This window comes from Sprattus sprattus (genome assembly GCF_963457725.1).
Source record: "Sprattus sprattus genome assembly, contig: scaffold_63, whole genome shotgun sequence".
NCBI classification, from domain to species: Eukaryota; Metazoa; Chordata; class Actinopteri; order Clupeiformes; family Clupeidae; genus Sprattus; species Sprattus sprattus.
This window is the reverse complement of record NW_027667068.1, coordinates 116874-140112: the sequence shown is the minus strand read 5'-3', so window position 1 is coordinate 140112 and position 23239 is coordinate 116874. Positions and strand designations below refer to the sequence as shown.

At 41.7% G+C, this 23239-nt stretch overlaps 1 pseudogene across 1 annotated transcript in view; it reads left to right on the top strand.

The window, feature by feature from the left end:
• The first annotated feature begins 13720 nt into the window (after positions 1–13720).
• LOC308382480 (transcription termination factor 1-like) overlaps positions 13721–23239 on the top strand; it is a 116710-nt pseudogene continuing 107191 nt past the window's right edge. Inside the window, exon 1 of the transcript in view lies at positions 13721–13975. The product of the transcript in view is annotated as a transcription termination factor 1-like (transcript). The remainder of the gene's footprint in view (positions 13976–23239) is intronic.

The following is a 23239-nucleotide window of genomic DNA, read 5'->3' as shown; positions in this document are numbered from 1 at the left end:
TAAACAGACCAATAGAACTTAACCCATGTAAATTTGGGTTTCTCGGCGATGACTCTGAATTGGCACTTTTTCACAAAGATGTATCTTACCGCCATCTCGTGGTCTGGAGTTGTTCCTGGGGCACAAAGAATCAAAAGCAAGCAGATTCATATCATTAGTCATCAGCGGCTCAGACATATGTATATGGTTTAGACCCTTAAGTACCATTTCAACAATGTAACAAAGTTAAAGTCCTGGATGAAAAAGCCTAGTTAAGTCAAAGTATATTAGCCTCAAAATGTAGTTTCGGTATTACAAATTATTAGTGAAAGTACTAGTTGGTCGCTCTGAGCGATATGATTGTAAACAACATTTTAGATTATGATACTGAAGCACCAGTGTGTAAGCAGCATGTTAATGTTGTAGCTTTTGGTCTCAGCAGTGGGGAGAATGTTTTTTTATTTAGTCATGGCACTGAACGGTCAGGAGGGGTTGCAATTTTACTAAATAACTGCTCTGGGAAATCAATTGAAGCAAAGGTAGAGGACCATGAACACTGGCTGGTAGCTGTAATGAATTTTAACAACTCACATTTGATTTTGATGAATGTATATGGGTACAATAGCCAAAAGAACATAGATTTACTGGAAGGCATTACACAGGAAATTCAAAGATGTAAACTGTTATATCAATGTGAAGATGTAGTAGGAGGTTTATATGAACTTGGTGAATGATGATTGGTTTGACAGATTTCCTCCAAGATGACAGAACCACAACCCCAATAAGCTATTTCATCAATTGTGTCATAAACATGACATACAAGATGCATTGAGACATAATAATAATAATAATAATAATAATAATAGATCAAGATATGCGTTACCTGTAGCAAAACAGACAAAAAGACGTGTGCCCGTATATTGCAGAATCACATCTTTCCCGCCATCTTGGATGAGCGCGCGCACCAGTGCACGACCACAAGTCTTTTTGTCTGTTTTGCTACTTAAAGGGACATTTGTTTAAACTAGTGCATATCAAAAACAAACAGGAAAACACAAACATGCATAAATAACTGCTTTACTTACTTATTTGGCAGGCATTTCTAGGTAAAATCACCATTTTGAAAATCGTACCACAGGTAACGCATATCTTGATTTAGGTCAAAACTTAAAATGTCATTCAAACTAAAAAATGAGCAGTTTCACTTGTGCATAGGGGTGGGCTATATGAGCTAAAATTCATATCACGATATTTTCCACTGTTCAGACGATATCGATATGATATCACGATATATGAGGGTGAAACTTTTTTTTATCACATTTTAATAGCCATTATTAGCTTAATGTCTAGTTAAGACAAAATATGTTATCATGAAAAGTAAAAATCGAATAATGATCAAATACAATCTATATTTATCTACTGTACAGCTGTAATTTATGTATGATCATTTCAAGCAATTTTATTATCAGAAATGGCCGAATTTGCGCATTGTTCAAACGGAGGGGAGACATGTGAGGTGAGGCAGCGACGAGTAGTGCCTCATCTCAGATTGTGCAATCCCTCACTAACTGGGTTGAGCCTTTTGCTTTCTCATTGTTTGTCACCACTCAGTATTTGTGGACACTTGTATTATATGTCCTTTCTATCCATAGAATAGGTAATGTATTTCACGTAATAGATTTGGCTTTGGACGAAGAGCTGGGCCTAAATAATAGCAAGAGGATCATTTTCTTATATAAATATCATTACACATAAGGAGATCGTACTAGTTGTTTATCATGGTTAAAGAAATATATTTCAAGTGGTGACGCAGACTTAGATACCGCGTTGTCGTGTCCCTATACTTTTAACAGCAAGGGGAAGTTTTTAATTTCAACCCAATACCAGATATGTCTAATTCGGGGGAAAAAACACATCTAGTGTTGCCACTAGCCAGGTAGCAACACAATAACGTACTAAAAACTAATTGCATAAGGTAACTTAGGTAGCCTATGCATCGCTGTCACGCCAAATTCGAAAATGGCCAAATACTTTTTTTTGTTCGACAAATCTAAACATATCCTGTTAATTGCATAACCTAAGATAACTTAGATGTGCATGCTTCTGTCAGCGTTTGATGGACAACACACCCTACCGAATAGCTAACACTGATGCCTAGTATCTGCTACCAAAACTAGCTAATAATGACGATCAAGCGGCCAACTGACTATCGGAGTCAGCCGCATGGACATGTCGGGCCATCCTAAAAATGATCGATTTCGATTAAAAACCTTAAGTTCATTACCTGGTGAGGTCTTGCCAACTTCTTTAGATGAGGCTCCTTCAGTATTATGCTATGATTCCATGTGCAGGCTAGCAACTGTTTGTTAGCTACGAGCACATGTCGCAAACCGTCTCTCCATTTTAAAACAGCACTTTTAGAAGACACTTTGTGGCTAAGATATATTAGCATACTGTTTTTATAGATATATGTACAGTTAACTAACAAAATATGTCGACATGTATTACCTTTCTTTCCAATGACTGTTTCTTCGCAATGCTGTCCACTCTTCACCTCTCAGCGAGTTACAGAGGAAAGGTTGTGGCAGTTGAGCGCAATCAAACTAAAAGCGTTGCTGTGTGGGAGGTTTGAAAAAGGAACGTGACATAGGCCAAAAATCAGACCAATTGGAATTTCCGGAGTTAATCACTTCCAACCAGAGAGAAAGACGTCAATTGTAGTTAGGTGAAATGCCACCAAACAGGTGTTCTTAATGTTTTAGTTTTTCAGCCAAAGGGTTTGTCTGTACCACCGTGTCCACATAGTGCTGTTTGGAGTGGTACACCACATTAGAGTTAGAATAGAAATCATTGCCTTGTATTGCTGGTAGCTTTATGTGTGTTATTATGTCAGCTGTCCAAGCCATCCATCCATTCATGTGTGAATAGGTGAACATGTGCCATTCCAAATAAAACAGCTGGAGTACTACACAAGTATAAGAGTGTATTGCGTACTGACTTTTTGGGGAATGTGTTACAAGCAGTGAAATGTATTAAGTGTTTATTAAAATTCAAACAATGTGCTTTTACATTGTTTTCTATGCTATACAGTTCAAAGTGAATTACAAATATTTCCTTTTTTTTATTGCGAGTGATGATGCCAGAATCTTGTGCAGCCTTTGGATGCTTTAATCTCCGTTGTCTCAAAACGAGAACCATTGGGATCACCTTTCACGTGTAAGATATTACAATATATTGACACAAGGCTTTTTTAGAATATGTTTGTTTACACCCCCAACAATATGTTAATTTAGGTGTGTATTTGTGTCCTTACCCTTAATGTAAATGGAAATACGTTGAAAATGTTGCATTTCTCACTTTTTTAAGGTTTCCAAAAACAGTGAGAGGAGGAGGAAGTGGGAAGTTGCCCTTAGAAGGGACGATTTTGCTGCCTCTGACTGTTCACTGCTCTGCAGTGAGCACTAGTGAGGACTTTAACAGGACGGGGCAGACAGTCCAGCTCAAAGACGGTGTTGTGCCAACCATTTTCAACTCCCCATCTCATCTTCAGAGGGTATGTGTATCTATAGTGGCCAAAACAGGTACTGGTATCTTACTTCGGAATCAGAAGACTCGAGAGGAATAATTGAAGAGCTGGAAGCTTGGTTTATTGTCACAGTCAAGACAATAAGAGAAGGACCCCGGGAATCGTTCTAATGATACAAAGTGTGTAAACCCTTTATATAGACCTCAGTTATCCTAGAATATTATCTGTTCATGTCTTAGGCTTTGGGCCAACTCCAATCAGAATTATCAAATTGTAATATTCATAAGAGGGAAGACATTCATATACATGGCGACTAAGAGTCTAACTCCCTTTTCTGCACATCTGGTATTCTTAGAGACACCAGACTTTGATTAATTTATTACAGGAAGCCTAAGCCAATTGTTCATGATGTCTAGAGAAATCCCCTATAACACGGGGAAAAGCACATGGGATCACATGAGCTCACATGAGCTCACATGGGTTTTGTAATTTAGAAGCCAAACAATACCTACAGTTTAACAATAACTAAAAATGTGGCCTACATATCATTGACCAGCAACAATTACAGTGCATGAAATGCCCTGTATTGTTATTCCTAAGTTCCTTCTTCTTCTTCTACTTCTTCTTCTCACCTTTTTCTGCGATTAATTCAGCTCAAACCGCTTAACTTAGAAACTTCGTTCAAACTGCCTAGGTCTTGTAAAGGACACTTACACTGAAAAAAAAGGGAATTGGCGGTCTGTTCAAACTACACATATTAATTACTATATACTACATCATTTGTTACATTTTCTCCTCTAAAAATGTTTAAATCTAGTAGTAATAATATCTCAGGATTTGGATGGGGGGTCGCTGAGGTGTGGAGTAGAGATGGCAGGAAGTGACGTGGCAGATGAGGTTGTGGAGGTGGAAATGGGTGGTGAGGACGCGGGAGGATCAAACCGTGGAAAATGGGAGAAAGTAATAAGACAAGGAAAAAAGAAAAAAAGAACTAGCAGTCAATCTGATGGTGAAGGTTTGGGATCAGATGAAGAAAGTGTTACGAAAACTAGAAAAAAAAAAAATGGTAAACATATCTAAGTATTGCAATATGCAACAGGCAAACCGACACACAGGTGACATGTCCCTGGTTGGTGAAATGATTCATCTGTGTGTCTGTTCGTGCTGATTCCCGACTGACAGACCTGCAGACTGATTCGTCATTTCCTGTTTGTTAGATGGGTCAGGAGGAGCCTCCTGGGCCTGATAACTCCCCTCCTCAGCCCGCCCCGAAACGCCCCTGCAGACCGGCTCCAGAGCAACACCAGCATCGCCCACGCCGCCCTGCTCCCCATCCTGGGCCCTCAACTCAGTCATCATCCCCTTGACGACTTCTCCCGCTGGATGTGACGACCCCCACCCTGGTCATCGGCAGCTCCATGGTCCGAGATGTCCACACCCCCCCCTTCAACAAGCGGCCCCTGCAAGGTCCACTGCCTCCCCGGAGCCTGGCGTGTTCCAATCGCTGATGGATGTGGAACTTTCCCTCCCCACCCCCACCACTCTGCACGTAGTCTCTCTACCTGGTCTACCTAGAGAAACCCTCGGCCAACCGCACCCACTGCCACTGCATTGCCGTACACCTACTCTACCCAATACCCTATGCTAGCATTTATGTACAATATACATTATTGCCTCCACCGAAATGTTTCTCTGTCCCTACATCCCCTACCCCTGTAACAGTAACCCTATTGCCACAGTAATCTGGTCTTGTCTGTATCATGTATTTACCACCAGATGTATGTATACATATGTCCAGTGACCAAATGCTGGCTGTGTATAACCCCTGTTGCTTCCTTTCCCCTTCTGCCACACAACCCTTCCCCTTCCCCCCTTTCCCCCGTCCCACCTTCCTGTCTCCACCCGGCCGACCTCAAGCAGATGGGTCCCCCCTTATGTGCCGTGGTTCTGCTCAAGGTTTCTTCCTGCCTAACAGGGAGTTTTTTCTTGCCCCTGTTGCCGTTGTGCATGCACTAAGGGGGTTCAGGCTCTGGGCTCTGTTAAGCGCCGAGAGGCAATTGTATTGTTATGGCGCTATACAAATAAAATTGAATTGAATTATTAGTGTCATTGAAAAACGAAAGGAAGAGATAAAGGTAAAGTTACACGGCCTGATCTAGGCAGATTTACACATGTGCCATATTCCTTCCATTTCTTGATGATGGATTGAACAGAATTTCAGGGGATGTTAAGTGCCTTGGACATTTTTTTGTATCCTTCCCCTGACCTGTACTTTTCAATAACCTTTTCTCTGAGTTTCTTAGGGTGATCTGTGGTCTTCATGTTGTAACAGTAGCCAGGAATACTGATTACTGAATACTGACCAGTGAAAAGACCTTCCAGACACAGGTGTCGTTATACTACAATCACTTGAGACACATTTACTGCACACTGATCCCCATATCACTAATTGTGAGACTTCTAGCACCAATTGGCTGGACCTCTGTTGAATTAGGTCAGTCTATATAAAGGGGGTGATAAAGGGGGTGAATACTTATGCAATCACTTATTTTCATTACATATTTGTATTTAATTTACATGACTGTGTAGAAATATATTTTCACTTTGACATTAAAGAGAGCTATTTTGTGAATTTTTTTGTCCAAAAAGCCAACTTATATTGACCATGACTGATTTATAAAAGCCATAAAAGGGTAAAACATCCAAGGGGGTGAATACTTACGCAAGGTACTGTATAGGTAAAGGTAGTGGATCAGGAAAGCGTCACATGGTTCCTTGGTGGACGGATGAATGTAAAATGGCTGTGCAGGCAAGGAACAAAGCTTTTAAGAAGGTCAAAGCCACATATTTATTCAGTGATGTAATAGAATACAAGAAAGCGCAAGCAGTTGTTGAAGAGTGATAAGGCAGGCCAAGCGAAACCAGTGGCAGCTTTTTTGTAGTACTATTGGAAGAGAAACCAAGATCAGTGATGTGTGGGGCATGATTCGAAGGATGGGTGGTATCAGGAGGGAATACACCCTACCAGCAATTAGGTATAATGATGAAATAATGGTGACAAGCAAAGACAAGGCAGAGGCTTTAGCTAAAGCATTCGCTAAAGTGCATAGCTCTGTTAATCTGACCCAGGAGGCAAGAGCAAGTAGGGATGAAGTTATTAGGGCACATCCCAACACAATAGGGAAAAAGAATGACTCTGGGGAAGCTTTAAATGTTTGTTTTTCCTTATTTGAATTGAAGCGAGCTTTAGCAGGTGTCAGAGATACATCTCCTGGTAAGGATGAGGTGTGTTATAAAATGGTGGAAAATGTAACCCCCCAAGCACAGATGGTGATCCTGCAGCTATATAATAGGGTTTGGGAATCAGGGACACTACCATTGACATGGAAACACTCTGTGGTTATCCCTATTGCGAAACCAGGGAAAGATAAGAGTGAAACAACTAGTTATAGACCAATAGCCCTGACATCTAACCTTTGTAAGATAATGGAGCGTATGGTCACTGATAGGCTTACTTACATAGTAGAAAGCAGAAACTTAATTAGTCCAAGTCAGAGTGGTTTTCGTAGAGGGAGGACGACCATGGACCCTGTACTGTGTTTGGAGGATATAGTGAGGAAGGCTCAGGCTAATAAGGAGATGGTGGACGCCGTCTTTTTTTATGTCGAAAAGGCATATGATATGTTGTGGCGGGATGGTCTCCTCATTAAGCTTGAAAGCATGGGAATAGCTAGGTGGGAGGATGTTTAACTGGGTTTTGGATTTCCTTAAGGATAGAACTATTGAAGTGAGGGTGGGGGCAACCCACTCTAGGGTCTATCCTACTGAGAATGGAGTCCCACAAGGGAGTGTGTGCAGTCCATTACTCTTCAGCATTATGATCAACGACATTTTTTCCGAAGTTGATGCTAGCCTTGGAAGGTCTCTGTACGCAGATGATGGAGCGTTGTGGGTTAAAGGCCGCAATGGCACTGTGGAATATATTTTCATATGAATAAGGAATGCATGTGCTAGAAACCTGTTGAATTAGTGTAAGGTCATACTTGGGCTGGATTTTAGATGAGGCTGAGTTCAAATAAGAGGGTGTAGCCTTAGCTAGAAAATGGGTGTGGTAAAAGGTGCCAGGGACATCTTTTGATTTGGTTGGGGTCAGATAAGGAGGTCATGCCAAGCGAAGCAAAGAGGGGTGGTGCTTAAAGTTGGTTTAAAATGTCTTGGCGGGACGTTTACGGGCAGATGTAATATCCGGCGTGCATCTCTTTACTGTAGGCCTAACTTATTTACAGTAAATCCATTTTGAACACTGCGTCCTTTGTCTGACTTCTGATTGTGAAATTAGTTTAATACTTAATAATGGCCACGAAAACACATGAAAAGAAGCTTCAGACAGCTGTAAGTGCAGTAGAGAAATGGGGTTATAAGTGGGGCTTCCGTTTCTCAGTTGAGAAGACTCAAGTGATATGTTTTACTAAGAAGCGGAAAAATCCAGACACACAAATTGCACTCTAAGGTAAAGCTAGTCCAAGTTATTCGGTTTCTGGGAGTCTGGATGGATAGTAAAATGACCTTCAGTGAACATATCCAGAGAGGTGTGATGAAATGCAAAAAGGCAATAAATATTATGAGGTGCTTAGCTGGGAGTAGCTGGGGAGCCAGTATGAATTCCCTTATGCAAATTTACACTGCCATAGTAAGAGCAACTTTAGACTATGCATGTTTCGTGTATAGTTCAGCTGCCAAGTCACAACTGTCCAAGTACGATAAAATACAGGCACAGGCTATCAGGCTGTGTTGCGGGGCTTTTAAGACCTCACCAGTTTCAGCTCTTCAGGTGGAGGTAGGAGAGATGCCATTGTCCTTGAGACGTTTGCAGTTATCTATGGTCTACTGGACTAATCTGCAAGGACACACACAGGCTCACCCAACCAAGTCAGTTTTAAAGTCATGCTGGGAACATGGGTGCACAAAGGTCAATAGTTTTGGATGGGTAGGAGATGGCTCTGCCAGGAAGCTATAGTTATTCAATTTGACACACAGTTGTTCAGTACCACTACCAGCAACCCCTCCTTGGCTTTTCCCAATGCCTACTTTGGACATTGAAGTGACAAAGAAGGCAAAGAAAGGCATTGAATTTGATGGGATGAATTATATGATACAAGAGTATATTAGTACCAGGTATAACGGATCAATTCAAGTATTTACAGATGGGTCAAAAGATCCAGATACCGGTAAGACAGGGGCAGCAGTGCACATACCTCAGTTTAATGTCTCAATTAATAAAAGAACGTCAGATTATTTAGCGATTTTTACTGTGGAACTGTTAGCCATTTTATTGGCACTAGGGTGGGTAGAGGAGGGAAGGCCAAACAGTTACGTAATTTGCTCAGACTCAATGGCAGCTCTGGTTAGCATTTCAAATGGCAAATCTACGTGTAGATCTGATTTGGTGTATGAGGTCCTTCAGTGTTTGTATAGATTGGAACGAATGCAAAAAATAGTGTGTTTTTTATGGGTCCCATCCCATGCTGGAGTGAAAGGCAACGAGGTTGCTGACAAGTTGGCAAAAGAGGCACTGAAACAAAATATACAGCTGGGTGTTTCATTAAGTAAACCTGAAGTTAAAACATTAATTCAATCAGAAATGAACAAGATGTGGCAAGAACAATGGGATAAAGAAATTAAGGGTTGGTTCCTGCATAGCATTCAGAGGCAGGTAGTAGCAAGAAGACAGGGTAACTGGAATAGAAGATGTGAAGTGATTATCACAAAGTTACGCATAGGGCACACATGTCTTAACCACAGCCTGAACATCATAGGCAAACATGGCAAACATGAAACAGGGGTCTGTCCAAAGTGTAATGAGAGAGAAACAGTGGAGCACGTTTTATTACAATGTGAAGCATACAAGTTGGAGAGGATTGAGTTGTTAGAAAAGGTCAAAGCTTTAGGTCAAACAAGATTGAGCTTAGAGGGTTTACTATCATTTTCTACTCTTAGACAATCAGCATGGATGCATGTAATGACATACCTAAAAGATACAGGTTTATTTGACAGAATATAATTTATATTAATTCAACCATTTTCTTTGTTTGTTTTTGCCAAAAAACACTAAAGAAGAAGAAGATCTCAGGATTTGTGTAATCTGCATGTCTATAATATATCATGTTGAGAGAAACGAATCTAATTAGGTTTGGGCAGAGCCATAGAAAACTATGGCTCTGGGTTTGGGTAGTGTCTGTCCCTCCCCCACCCACGTCAGGTACGTGCCTGCGCATGCGCGTAGAAACTTTGTGCCAATTCTCTGAAGCTGTTCAGTTGGAATTCCATGTTCATGCAGCCTCACTGAAGAGAAGATCGGGTACATTTCGACAGAAAGAATAAGAAGAATTCAAAGATATCTCTGCGGTAAGTGAAAACGGGTTTAATGTGAAACATTGTCATACTGACAACTGGGCTTTTTCCTGCATTGAAATCGCCAGTTAGTACTAGCTAACACAAATATACGAGGACCGCTTTTTACACGCTGTCAGGTTGTTAATGTTTGCTAGTAGCTGGTGTTTTGCATAGCCTACATGTGGATTAAAACGTTTGTATAGTGAGTGCTGGCTACACGTGGGGCTAGCTTCAGATATTGCATAGCTAGCTAGCAATAATCTCATTGGCTCATTGGGGTAATTAGCCCACGTGCGGTGCATCCTTTTTCGACTAGTACAATATTTCGCCTGTGCTTATCTTTAATTTTTTTTATATTACTGTTCATACATCGCTTCATAGTCAAATGTTTCCAAGCGGGGAATTAACCGTGTAGATTCCCAATAAGTGGTCAGTTTATTGCAATAAGCCTCGTTTAATCTTTGTGCGCAAATTCAGACACCTAAAAGTGTGTTTAATGTAGCATAATATTTCCACAGACCCTAAATTGATTCAATCACCTTTTTTTTTTTAACACGCTGTCTTCTTGTTAACGTTGACAAGCTGTGAAGCGTTTGTGCTAGCTACATGTGGGGCCAGTTGCAATAATCTCCTTGGTTTCTCTTCATGGGGTAATTAGCCTAGCCTGGTGACACCAGCCTACGTATTTCCGCCTGAATTGATTTCAAGCTCATGAAATGGAGTCACAGGCTGGTAATGGCCAGGCTATAATTAGCCCACGTGTGGTGCATTTGTTTCGACTAGTGCAATATTTCACATGTGCTTATCTTTCACGGGCAGTTTAAAAAATCGGTTGTAATTTGGGTATAATATTTGGTATATTTGGTATATTTTTTTTTTATATTGCAGTTAATATATCACTTCATAGAGTTGAATGTTTCCAGGCTGAGAAGTATCCATGTAGATTTCCATTATGTGGTCAGTTTATCGCAATAAGCCTCGTTTAATTATTGCACGACGAATTCAGACTCCTTAAAGTGTATTTAATGTAGCTTAATATTTCACAGATCCTCATTTGTTACCGTGTCTGTGTGTGGTGTCCGTGTGAAGGTGTGCTGGTCTGCCAAAGCCTCTATAGCAGTGGTGAGAAGGCTTTTCTTCAAAAGACTTTTCTACTTTATGTAAGGGATAATGTATTGTCCGGAGGTCATTCTCCAAAAAGAATTCCCGACGGGGCGAACAACACCCCGACGCGCACTTTCTCTCTCGCGTGCGTCAATTATCTTAAGCTTTTCAGTTGCAATTGCATGCAGTCTCACTACAGGCCATACCTACAACTGGGCTGTACAAGCATTCAAATCTCCAGTGAGTACTACCTAACACAAATATTCAAGCACCTTTTTTTTCTTCTTCTTTTTTTAAACCCCGTCATCTTGTTAACGTTCGCTAGCTGTGAAGCGCTTGTAGACGGGGCCAGCTGCAAATATTGCATAGCTAGCTAGCAATTAGCTCCTTGGTTTTGCTTCAACTAGTACAATATTTCACCTGTGCTTATCTTTTTTTCCCGGGCAGTTTAAAAAACGGTTGTAATTTTGGTAATAATATTATTTGGTATCTTTTGTAAATATTACTGTGGATGTCACTGCATAAAGTTAAATGTTTCTAGACGAGGAAGTAACCATGTAGATTACCAATACGTGGTCAGTTTATAGTTTCTTCTACGATGAATTCAGACTAGTGTGTATAATATAGCCTAATATTTTCAGATCCTAATTTGTTACTGTCAGTTTGTGGTTTGAGGGTCTGCCGGTATGCCAAAGGCTCTATAGTAGTGGTGAGTAGGCTATTCTTCACAAGACTTTTCTATTTTATGTAGTGTTAATATTCAATGTATAGGTTTAACACTTTATCTATCTGTCTCTCTCTCTCTCTCTCTCTCTCTCTCTGTGCGCAGTGAATGTGGAAGTGTAAGGCCTGTTCTACATCTGTTTCAAGTAGGTCTGAACTTCTGAATCATTATAAACTAAAACATATACATTTTGGACGCACCATCCGCTATCCCTGTACATATTTGACCTGCCCATACTCGTTAAAAACATGGAATGCCTTAATTGTTCACCAGAATAGAGTGCATTCCACACAAGTTTCTCAGAAACCAACAGAGCTTTCTATATTTTGTTGTCACATATGTTAATTTAAGGATTTAGCAACAGAGACTACTTTAGTCATATTACCACACATCTTCAGAGGAATGAGTGTTTCCTGCATGTTTTTAGGTTGCGATTTTAAAAGCAATATTTATGGTACTTTTAAAAGTCATAGAAATCGTCACCATACACCACATACACTTACTGACTTCAATCAGACGAAAATTGAATAGACATGACATTCATGATCGGGTTGTTAGAAGGAAGCCTCTGCTCTCGAGAAAGAACAAAACTCGTTTCAGTTTTGCCCGAGAGCACTTGGATAAACCAAAGGCCTTCTGGAAGTCCCTTCTTTGGACGATCCAATCAAAAGATCAAAGCCAACAATTTTCGTCTGATTTTAGACCCATGTACATTTACCCCAGATGCTGCCAGAGAGGTCCGAAACTCTTTAGAGGTGATGTGTGGGTTGACTTTTACCTGATTTATTCTTCTTCTGGTGCTTCTTGGTGATGGTTTTGATGGGCGTCCACTTCTAGGCAGAGATGCGGTCATGTTGAATGCCCTCCATTTCTAAATTATTTGTCTTCGATGAATGGATGGAGCTGGAATCTTTTGGAGATGGTCTTATAGCTTTCCCAAGACTGATGGGCTGTCAGAACCTTCTTCCTGATGTTCTCGGATATCTCGTTTCCTCTCGGCATTGTTGATCTGTGTGGGTACACCTTGGCACTACAGTAGTTTAGTTGGTTTCCTCTCTCTTTTAATTTGTGATGCCCAACCCTTTTCCTAAGGATGTCTCAGTTGATTGGTTTGCTTAATTGACTGACTAAGCACCCAAATATGTTTCACAGAATCTGTTACCTGCTTGACTTTACCAATACAGGTGGGGGTTCACTTACTTTTGAAATTACACTAATTCCATGTTTCATGTAGTTTTTTGGCTACTCAAACAATTTCCTCTAAACAAGTACATGCAAATGATAAACATAAACCTGACATTTCATCTATGGAAAATTGGTGATTCAAAAAAAAATGAAAAATCATGGTAAAACAACAGAAAACGCTTAAGTGCTCAAGGGGTTCACATACTTTCAAGTGGCACTGTATGTCTGAGCCGCTGATGACTGATGTGAATCTGCTTGCTTTTGATTCTTTGTGCCCCAGGAACAACTCCAGACCACGAGATGGCGGTAAGTTACATCTTTGTGAAAATGTGCCAATTCAGAGTCATCGCCGAGAAACACAAATTTACATGGGTTAAGTTCTATTGGTCTGTTTAGGTTGTCTGGGCAGAACAACAATGCTTTATATATTTAACAACACACTGGCTATGCTAGTTTTGTTTACAACATTGTAACATGACGCTTACATTTGTGCGTTAACATATGCCTAACTACTGTCTGTTAATTCAAAACTGGTTTAACGTTAGCCTGAACATTAGCTAGCTAGCTACGTTCAAATTACTGGACATACCCAGCCATTGAACAAGCATATCTTGCTTGAGGAATACTGATTTAATTAATTTAACTTATTTAATTTTCATTTAATTTATGTATTATCACAATGAAATTAATTCTCAGATGACTTTTCCTCTCTATATTTTGAAGTAAAATACAGATCCGTTTTAAGTGGCACAAAGATTCAGTGAAGACACGTGCATGTCCATGTTCCTTTATTCACGCTGAGAGAGGCGATGCCAGAGACAACCACTACGGAAGTCGACTCTCATAAGAAACATAAACACAAAAAGAAGAAAACAAAGAGTGAGAAAGATGACTGTAGACACGTCGAGGGCCAGTGTGACTCAAGAGAAGGGCAAAACAAAAAGAAAAGAAAACGCGATGCAGAGAACGTAAGTGTGGAACAAGAGTCTGCAGATGATGCTGCTGCTCAGGAGAGAGAGGTGAAGAAAAAGAAGAAGAAAAGAATTGAAGAGCCAGACCGTCCTGTAGCGAAGGTCAGAAAGACACCCACACAGCCTGCTGCAGACACACACTCTCCCACAGACGCTCAGCTTCACCCAGATGTTGTGCATAAAAAGCTTGTGGTGGAAATTGACGATGCCATCAGAAAGGAGATTAAGGAGTTCCTGCCTCAATACAAGTTTACCAACACTGAGGATGTGAAGAATATCGTCAGATATGACCTACCCCGCTACAAAATGTACAAGAAGCAAGGTGAGTAAGCAAGCTTGATTTTAGCAATTGTGAGTATCCAAAGCCTGCAGTGCACTGTAAAACAGGGTGATTAAGTTTGCATTTTCAAAGGGGAGGAGTTTATCTTCATTCAGGCCATAGGGAATATGTGAGGCCTGCAGCAGTGTTATGTATATATTGCCAGGGACCTTTTCTCATGATTCTGGTATGGTTTGTTATGACATTCTGAGTTAAACTTCATTTAGATTTTTTGGTGGACTGTGTTTGAGAAGTTGAAGGACCACTGACCACTTGAGGGATAAATTCAGTCATGTTATCCAGGGTTTTTGTTTTTACCGCTCTTCCTCCGCCCCCACCATGCCACAGGGATCCCTCTGCGAACGGGGTGGTTCAGCACGGCTGAGAACGAGCGGCTGAAACAGAATGTGAAGGACTTTCTGGCCCTTTCTGGTATTGACAGCGAGTTAAAGCTTTTCAGACCCACTCGCTTCCCAGATGAGAAAGAAACCATCCTAAGCCTGAAGATGAAGTTCAACTTCCTCAGGTGTTTATGTGAGTATAGAGATATCAGATGTCATGTCATGTATGAGTATGAGACATGTGAGTGAGTGACACAGGCTGAGTTTTGTTCTGTGAGTGTGCCCACTGCTGTCATACCTACATACCTTTTTTTTTTTTTGAGATGTTACTTGTCAAATTGTATCAAGTGACTGGAAGTTAGAGGTGTACATCAGTGCAGCCTGCAGTGCAGCAGTGAATTGTATCCTGTTCCTGAACAGGCGCTGGGATCCCTCGATCCTGGAACTCTATCCTTAATAGAGCAAGGAGGATGTGCAACAGCAAAAATTACAAGGGGAGGTAAACACAAGCTTCTCAAAAATGGGTTGTCTTTATAAAGAAATGTGCCCAGACAGGCATTTTAATGAGGCCTCAGGTGACTTAAAGTTCCCCCACCAGGTGAGCAGCACAGTGGGGTTCAGTGTGTGTGTGTGTCTAGTGATGAAACTGCAGGGTCATGTTGGGGATGTTTTATCAGTGTTATGAATCTGTGTGAGAGCAGCGTCATGTTGGGGGTGTTTCATCAGTTTTATTGACAGAGATAATTTCGATTAATGACTTAAGAATATATTAAACCAAGTGCCTTGTGTTAATAATTACCTTGCATGAATCATGTGTTTATGTCAGCAGGGACATGGCTTTTCTGTGTTTCTGTGTGTGTGTAACTTAGATTATAAGGTGCCACTTAGTCTGCACATATGTGTAAAAGGATGTTTTGGACCAGATGTGATAAGAAGGGTCTAAACTGACTTCTTTACAAGACAGAAAGCAAAGTAAGATATCCAAGGACGTCGAAGACCCACCATGTGGTTATCCCTGCTGACGTACAGTATTAATTTGGGCCAAAAATCACTAAACTTCTATCTATATAAACCTTCTGCGATGGGTTTAATATTGCTTCTCTCTCTCTCTCATCTGCTGCAGTACCATGTACTAGCCCTTTGCCAACAGACTGACCAAACTCCCTGTCACAATCGGGCCGGTCATACAGGCACGTTACCCCTGCCGTAGTCTCATATTAGTTGATGGAGCTGGAAGGGCTTCTGTGGCTTGACTATACAATCAGTATAATAACCAGTGTGGGTAGAATATTAGTAGAATATTAACAATCAGGATAAACACTAGGATATTCATGATAACAAGCTATTAACACTACTGTACTACTAAAAATAAATAACCTTCGTCCCATCTCCAAACTGCCATTTCTCTCAAAAATCCTGGAAAGGTAGTGGCATCACAGGTCCATGACCATCTCTCCAACAATAACCTCTGTGAACAATTCCAATCCGGTTTTCGCCCCTGCCACAGCACAGAAACAGCCCTCATCAAAATCACTAGTGACCTCCTGATGGCAGCTGACTCAGGACTATTATCCATCCTCATCCTCCTTGACCTGAGCGCGGCTTTTGACACCATATCCCACTCCACCCTCCTTGACAGACTAGCCTCCATTGGCATAACTCGCACACCCCTGGACTGGTTCCGCTCATATCTCTCTGGACGTACTCAGTTCATCCAGTTAAAATCATTCTCATCCCACCCATCCCCCCTCTCCACTGGTGTTCCCCAGGGCCCTGTCCTTGGCCCTATCCTATTCATCATATACCTCCTCCCACTTGGACTGATTTTCCGTAAATACAATATTCATTTCCACTGTTATGCGGATGACACCCAGCTCTACGTTTCCACCAAACCCACTTCCACCTTCCCACCCTCCTCCCTCTGTGCCTGTTTACAGAAATCAAATCCTGGTTTTCTTCAAATTTCCTAAAGCTTAACAGTGAAAAAACTGAGGCAGACCTCATTGGCTCCAAACACACCCTCACCAAACACCCCAGTTTCACCCTCACCATAGATAACTCCTTGGTTACCCCCTCTCCTCAGGTTAAAAGCCTGGGTGTCGTCCTCGACAGCACCCTATCATTCAATACCCACATCAACAACACCATCCGATCTGCCTACTTTCACACCCGCAATATCAACCGCCTCCGCCCCTCACTCACTCCCAACACCGCCGCAATCCTGGTTCACTCCCTTGTCACTTCCCGCCTGGACTACTGCAATTCCCTTCTCTTTGGTCTCCCACACAAACTCCTCCATAAAATCCAACTGGTACAAAATGCTGCTGCCCGTATCGTCACTAGGACGCCATCCATCAATCACATCACCCCCGTTCTACATCAACTCCACCGGCTTCCCATTAAACACCGCATAAATTACAAAATCCTCCTCCACACATTTAAGGCAATCCATAACCTCGCCCCTCCATACCTCTCTGACCTCCTCCACATCAATGTCCCTACCCGGTCTCTCAGGTCTGCCTCCTCCATCACCCTGACCGTCCCCCAAGCCCATCTGTCCACCATGGGATCCAGAGCCTTCAGCCGCTCTGCCCCTCACCTCTGGAACTCCCTCTCCCCTGACATCAGGAACATTGACCCTTACTCAATCGCTCTTTTTAAAACACAAATCAAAACTCACCTGTTCAAGCAAGCCTATAACCTGTAAAGTTGTTGCTGTATTATGTATAATTCAATGTTTTATTCAATGTTGTAAGGCGACCTTGGGTGTCTTGAAAGGCGCCCTATAAAATAAATGTATTATTATTACTACTACAAAATGATTGACACTATTGATATGAGTTACTTTTTTCTCGGTTTAAATATGCATCAAGTCTGGGCCTAGGGATATGTGAGGGGCCTTAGGGGCGATCGAGATAACTATCTACACTCATGCACACTGAAGGGGCGACCGAGATAACTATCTACAGTCATGCACACTGAAGGGGCGACCGAGATAACTATCTACACTCATGCACACTGAAGGGGTGACCGAGATAACTATCTACACTCATGCACACTGAAGGAGTGACCGAGATAACTATCTACACTCATGCACACTGAAGGGGTGACCGAGATAACTATCTACACTCATGCACACTGAAGGAGTGACCGAGATAACTATATACAGTCATGCACACTGAAGGAGTGACCGAGATAACTATCTACAGTCATGCACACTGAAGGGGCGACCGAGATAACTATCTACACTCATGCACACTGAAGGGGTGACCGAGATAACTATCTACACTCATGCACACTGAAGGAGTGACCGAGATAACTATCTACACTCATGCACACTGAAGGGGTGACCGAGATAACTATCTACACTCATGCACACTGAAGGAGTGACCGAGATAACTATATACACTCATGCACACTGAAGGAGTGACCGAGATAACTATCTACAGTCATGCACACTGAAGGGGTGACCCAGATAACTATCTACACTCATGCCCGCTGAAGGGGTGACCGAGATAACTATCTACACTCATGCACGCTGAAGGAGTGACCCAGATAACTATCTACAGTCATGCACACTGAAGGGGTGACCAAGATAACTATCGACAGTCATGCCCGCTGAAGGGATGACCGAGATAACTATCTACACTCATGCATGCTGAAGGGCCTTGTTTCCAGAGTAGCCGCAGGGCTTAGTGTGATCGCGGTATTCGACTGGCTTGTGAGTGTCATCTTCTTTTGTCATTTCTTGGCTTGCTTTCCAGGTGTAACCGGCAGAACTATGGTCCTGTCCCTCAGCAGCCACCGTAGATTCTGGCTTGCTCTGCCACGCCCCTAGGTAGCATGTAGTGGCTGGCATTCATTAGCACAAAATGCCACCAGTATATAACAGGCTTTCCAGGTAGGTGGTAGCGATGTCTGGGCTACAGCATCCCTTCTGTCGACACTGTTGCTGCTAAAAGGTGTGTCACCAACTCTTCCGGGTAGCGTGAGAGTGCTACCGAAGGTGTTGGTCGGATGACACTAAGCGAGTGAGAAGACTATTGGAGGTAAATGTGACGAATGGCTTTTACATCCTCGTTTGTTGGCTGACGTCCTTAATGTCTGTTTTAACTGTTTGCTCATGTAGGTTGGTGGCGACGCCAGAATACCAATTGTCCGTGTTTGTTGTTTGTCATTGCTGAAGGTAACCTGAGGATGTTATGTTCTCATTTGCTAAAAATACATGTTGATTCTGTATGATTAGATGAATCATTTTATTTCCTTTCTTCAGATTTGCCACTGCTGCTTTGTTTTGCCTTAAATTTAGTTTCATTTCAGTTTTTGCTCGTTGTAGTTTTTGGTTTGTTTGTTTTCATATTTGTTTGTTGGACCTAGCCTAGGTGTGAGCTAGGTTTAGTGTACTACATTTTATTATTTTCTTTCAGTATTTATCCCCTCTCCTCTGGCTGCCCCAGTTTGGTCCCTAGTGAATGAACCTTTTTGATGCTGAAACTCTGCCTAGTTTCAGCCCAATAGGCTTAACCCCAACTCCTCTTCCCCCTTCCTCCCCAGAATATCACAGCTGTCTGCGGGGCAGGTTATCGGACCTGAGTCTTTTTCTTCGGGCACTGCATGCCCTTGAGTGGTAATGCGCACCTCACGATTTGTTGATACCTGTTTGAGTGCATGTTCCTATGTGTGTTGTGTGCAGAGTTTGTGTGAGTAGGAGTACAAATCCAGAGCACGGGTGGCGTGTCGGTCTCATTCCCCTTTTCTTCAGACAGGTAACCTCCTTGTAACAGCTGCTCCCTATGCCCCCTACCATCCTGGTGGCAGCCGGTACCAACTCTCCAGCCCTTCTCAACTCTCCCGCCATCCTCCACCCATAGAAATTGTATAAATAAATATTGTCATTTTTATCATTTGAGTAACTTGTCTCTGTCCTTACTAGAGCGAACCTGAGCGAGAAACCACTTGTCTCTCGAAAAGGTATACATCATATCCACCCTATATCTTGGTGTGAAAGCCACCAGGTGGCGTAGTCGTGTCCAGAGCCAAGACCTTAAAATTCCCTTAGGTTACACAGGCATCTCTCTTCAGATACTGCTTGCCAATGGACCCTTCCGCAAACTCCGCCCCCCTTAGCAACGGTTGCTATATCAGTCAAGCATTCACGTTTCCCAGGTTCTCAGCATTGGTATGAATGGCGTGGCAATGTGTTTTCAACCGTGTCAATTTCAGCTCTACCCAAAGAAATCACAAGCATTTTTTGGAAAAACGGCAAGATCTCAGATCGAAGCAGGCAAAAAGGTCTGCAATATGCTTATATAGGCTACAACCGCGACATTACATGCCGTGTTTGTAGACAGACAAATGCTAAGGCTAACAGGTTCATTCCAGCTATGTTTATGTGTTCTATTATCTACACAGTCGCCGCTACGCAAACATGTAAGGTGGTAAAACTGAATCGTATTTTAAGCAAGGGTTTTATCACGTTTTCGATGCAGTGGGCAGATTTTAGCGACATAGCTTCTTGGAACAAACGTAGGTGCTTCTGTTTAAGTAGCTGACATTCAGCTGATGGGGGGGGTCGTCCACATTGTTTGATCCACAGCTGGCATTTCTCTCTCTGGGTCTTGGGTTTCGGGAAGGGATAAAATGTTACCCCTCCCAGCCTTTTTGGATATCGGCTGTCAGAATTACACACTCCATAAGCGCAACGTTTCATTTTCTCTTCTCGAGCAGACGTCTCTCTCATTGACTTCCATTCATCAAAATGGCTCGCTTGACTGAGGTCCCGAGCTTAGTAACCGTTGCTATGCTATGATTGATCAGTTACCGTTTTGGGGAGTGGTCGCGGAAGGGTCAATTGCATGAACCGCATGAACTGTTACTGCAATCTATTGTCTGAAGTTGCACTCGCGCTGTTTCATAAGACCTAGCCATGTATATTGCTTTGTCTAGTGTCAAATCAGATCCGACATTAAGCAGCTTTTCATGAATTTTATGTGAATGTATTCTTAACACCACACGATCCCTTATCATTTATTCACTGTTAGCATATCCAAAGTCCTTTGTAAGCAGTCTCAATTCTGTGATAAACTGTTCAAAAGGCTTGCTATTTTAAAACTTTTGCTTTTGCCTCTGTTAATATCCATGTGTGATAGATGTCTCTACCTTTTTCTCAGACCCACAAAAGAAGATAGCTACACTTCTCCTCTTCAGTTTTCTTCTTAAACATCAATTCACATGTATCGCCATGCTACAGGCAGGTTGATGAAATCCCAATTCATACGAGTTGAAGGAACTCCAGCAACGTCCATTCTTTTTCAAGTGTTTTCCAAGTTCACTCTGACATCATATCTTGTTTCGTATTGTACGTACAAAAATCAGGAGCAAACCGACCTGCTATAAACTGTATTTTATTAGTACTGATGCGGGAGTAACATAATGTGTGACCTGGCTGGGTCATGTCTCACTCTAAACGCACACTGAGGATGCGCAGTAGGAATGCAACATATAAATCATGAGGCGCACTGATTGGCCAACAGGAACATATCAAATAATATTCAATGTGAATATTACACCCCGTTTTAAGTATCTGGGGGTGCAGCTCACTGAGGACCTAACATCGACCCTCCACACACAACATCTGACAAAGGCATCTAGGCAGCGGTTGTACTTCCTCCGGAGGCTGAGGTTTCCCCTCCCCAACATACCTCAGATGATTTGATAGTAAGTGTAGTAAACTCTACTCTATCCCTTATAAGATTGTAAAATACACATTATATTATATCTTAAACAAAAATTTGAGTAGGAAAGGATAGTACAATCCCTGTCATTTTTTAAGTTATTTACTGTATGTAATAGAGCATTGTCTTACATTATATTTGGAGTGAAACTTCCCATTTGTTGAACTTCAGTGATACGGTGTGTAATATTACTATATGGTTCATGTGTTAGCAAGGATGAGTTAAACTTACAGTAGCTATTAGAGTGAGTTTGTTGTTCTTGTGGCCTGTGAGTGACCGCTCGGTCACCCCAAGTTTTTGTGATGCGGCATCTGGAAATAGTGTATGGAGGATTATCGGGGCCAAAACTAAATAAATAAATAAATAAATAAATAAATAAATAAATAAATGAATGGTTAAATACTTGGATAAATACATAATTAGATTTATTTATACCTACATTTATTTATTTATACTCACATATATTTATTTATACTTACATATATTTTGTCATACATTTTGTCATACATTTTGTCAAACATTTTGTCATACTTACATTTTGTCATACATTTTGTCATACTTATTGTCATACTTATTGTCCATGGTGTAACTTGCTTGCAGCAAAATAAATCCGTCATCCCCCGTCACCAAGTCAGGGGGCGGGTTAAAGCCTCTGATTGGTGGTTCAACTTGAATTGACTGCTTTTGACTAATTCAAGATGGCAGCACCCGGTGTGGATTCAATAAATGAGGTATGTTTATCTCCATTTTCTGGCTCATCGGCCACGCTCAAGGACCAAGCTGCTATTGGTCAATCTGCGATTTCGACTTCCGGGTCCAAAAAATATGCGCATTTTCAGCGCTTGCATGTCAAGAAACAAAATGAGTCGATAAAATGGTAAATTAGTAGGTTTCACTCCATAAAATGGTACACAATTAGAGGTTAGGTAGCAGTCGATAAAATAAGAAATAAATATATTTTTGTCACGTTTATTTTTTTCACATGTCCTCATTTCGCAGGGAGATGGGAAGTGTCAGTCGTCTTACCAGACGCTTCAGCAGGGGGACGAACCTACAATCTTCTCATCACTATACTGCTTCTCCTTACTAAACTGCTTCTCTACCTCCTACACCACTGTCGGCTGATAGTGAGCAGTTTATTTATTAGGTATTTGTGCGGCCCGTACAATTCATTATTATTTATTAGTATTAGTTAAGGCACTCTACAGGTAATATTGGCATGGCCCTTACATACACGTACCAGTTTAGGCATTGTAGAGGAAATATTGGCATGGCCCTTACATCTACGGACCAGTTAAAGCACCGTTCAGGTAATATTGGCATGGCCCTTACATCTACCGACCAGTTAAGGCACTGACTGTACAGGTAATATTGGCATGGCCCTTACATCTACGGAGCAGTTAAAGCACCGAACAGGTAATATTGGCATGGCCCTTACATCTACCGACCAGTTAAGGCACTCTACAGGTAATATTGGCATGGCCCTTATATCTACCGACCAGTTAAGGCACTTTACAGGTAATATTGGCATGGCCCTTACATCTACGGAGCCGTTAAGGCACTGTACAGGTACAGGTATTGGCATTGGCCACGCTCAAGGGCCACGCTGCTATTGGTCAATCTGCGATTTCGACTTCCGGGTCCAAAAAATATGCGCATTTTCAGCGCTTGCATGTCAAGAAACAAAATTAGTAGGTTTCACTCGATAAAATGGTACACAATTAGAGGTTAGGTTACAGTCGATAAAATAAGAAATAAATATATTGTTTTTCACATTTATTCTTTAAGGAGACGTATCAGCAGGGAGATGGGAAGTGTCAGTCGTCTTACCAGACGCTACAGCAGTGAGACGAACCTACAATCTTCTCATCACTACACTGCTTCTCCTTACTAAACTGCTTCTCTACCTCCTACACCACTGTCGGCTGATAGTGAGAGGTTTATGTATTAGGTATTTGTGCGT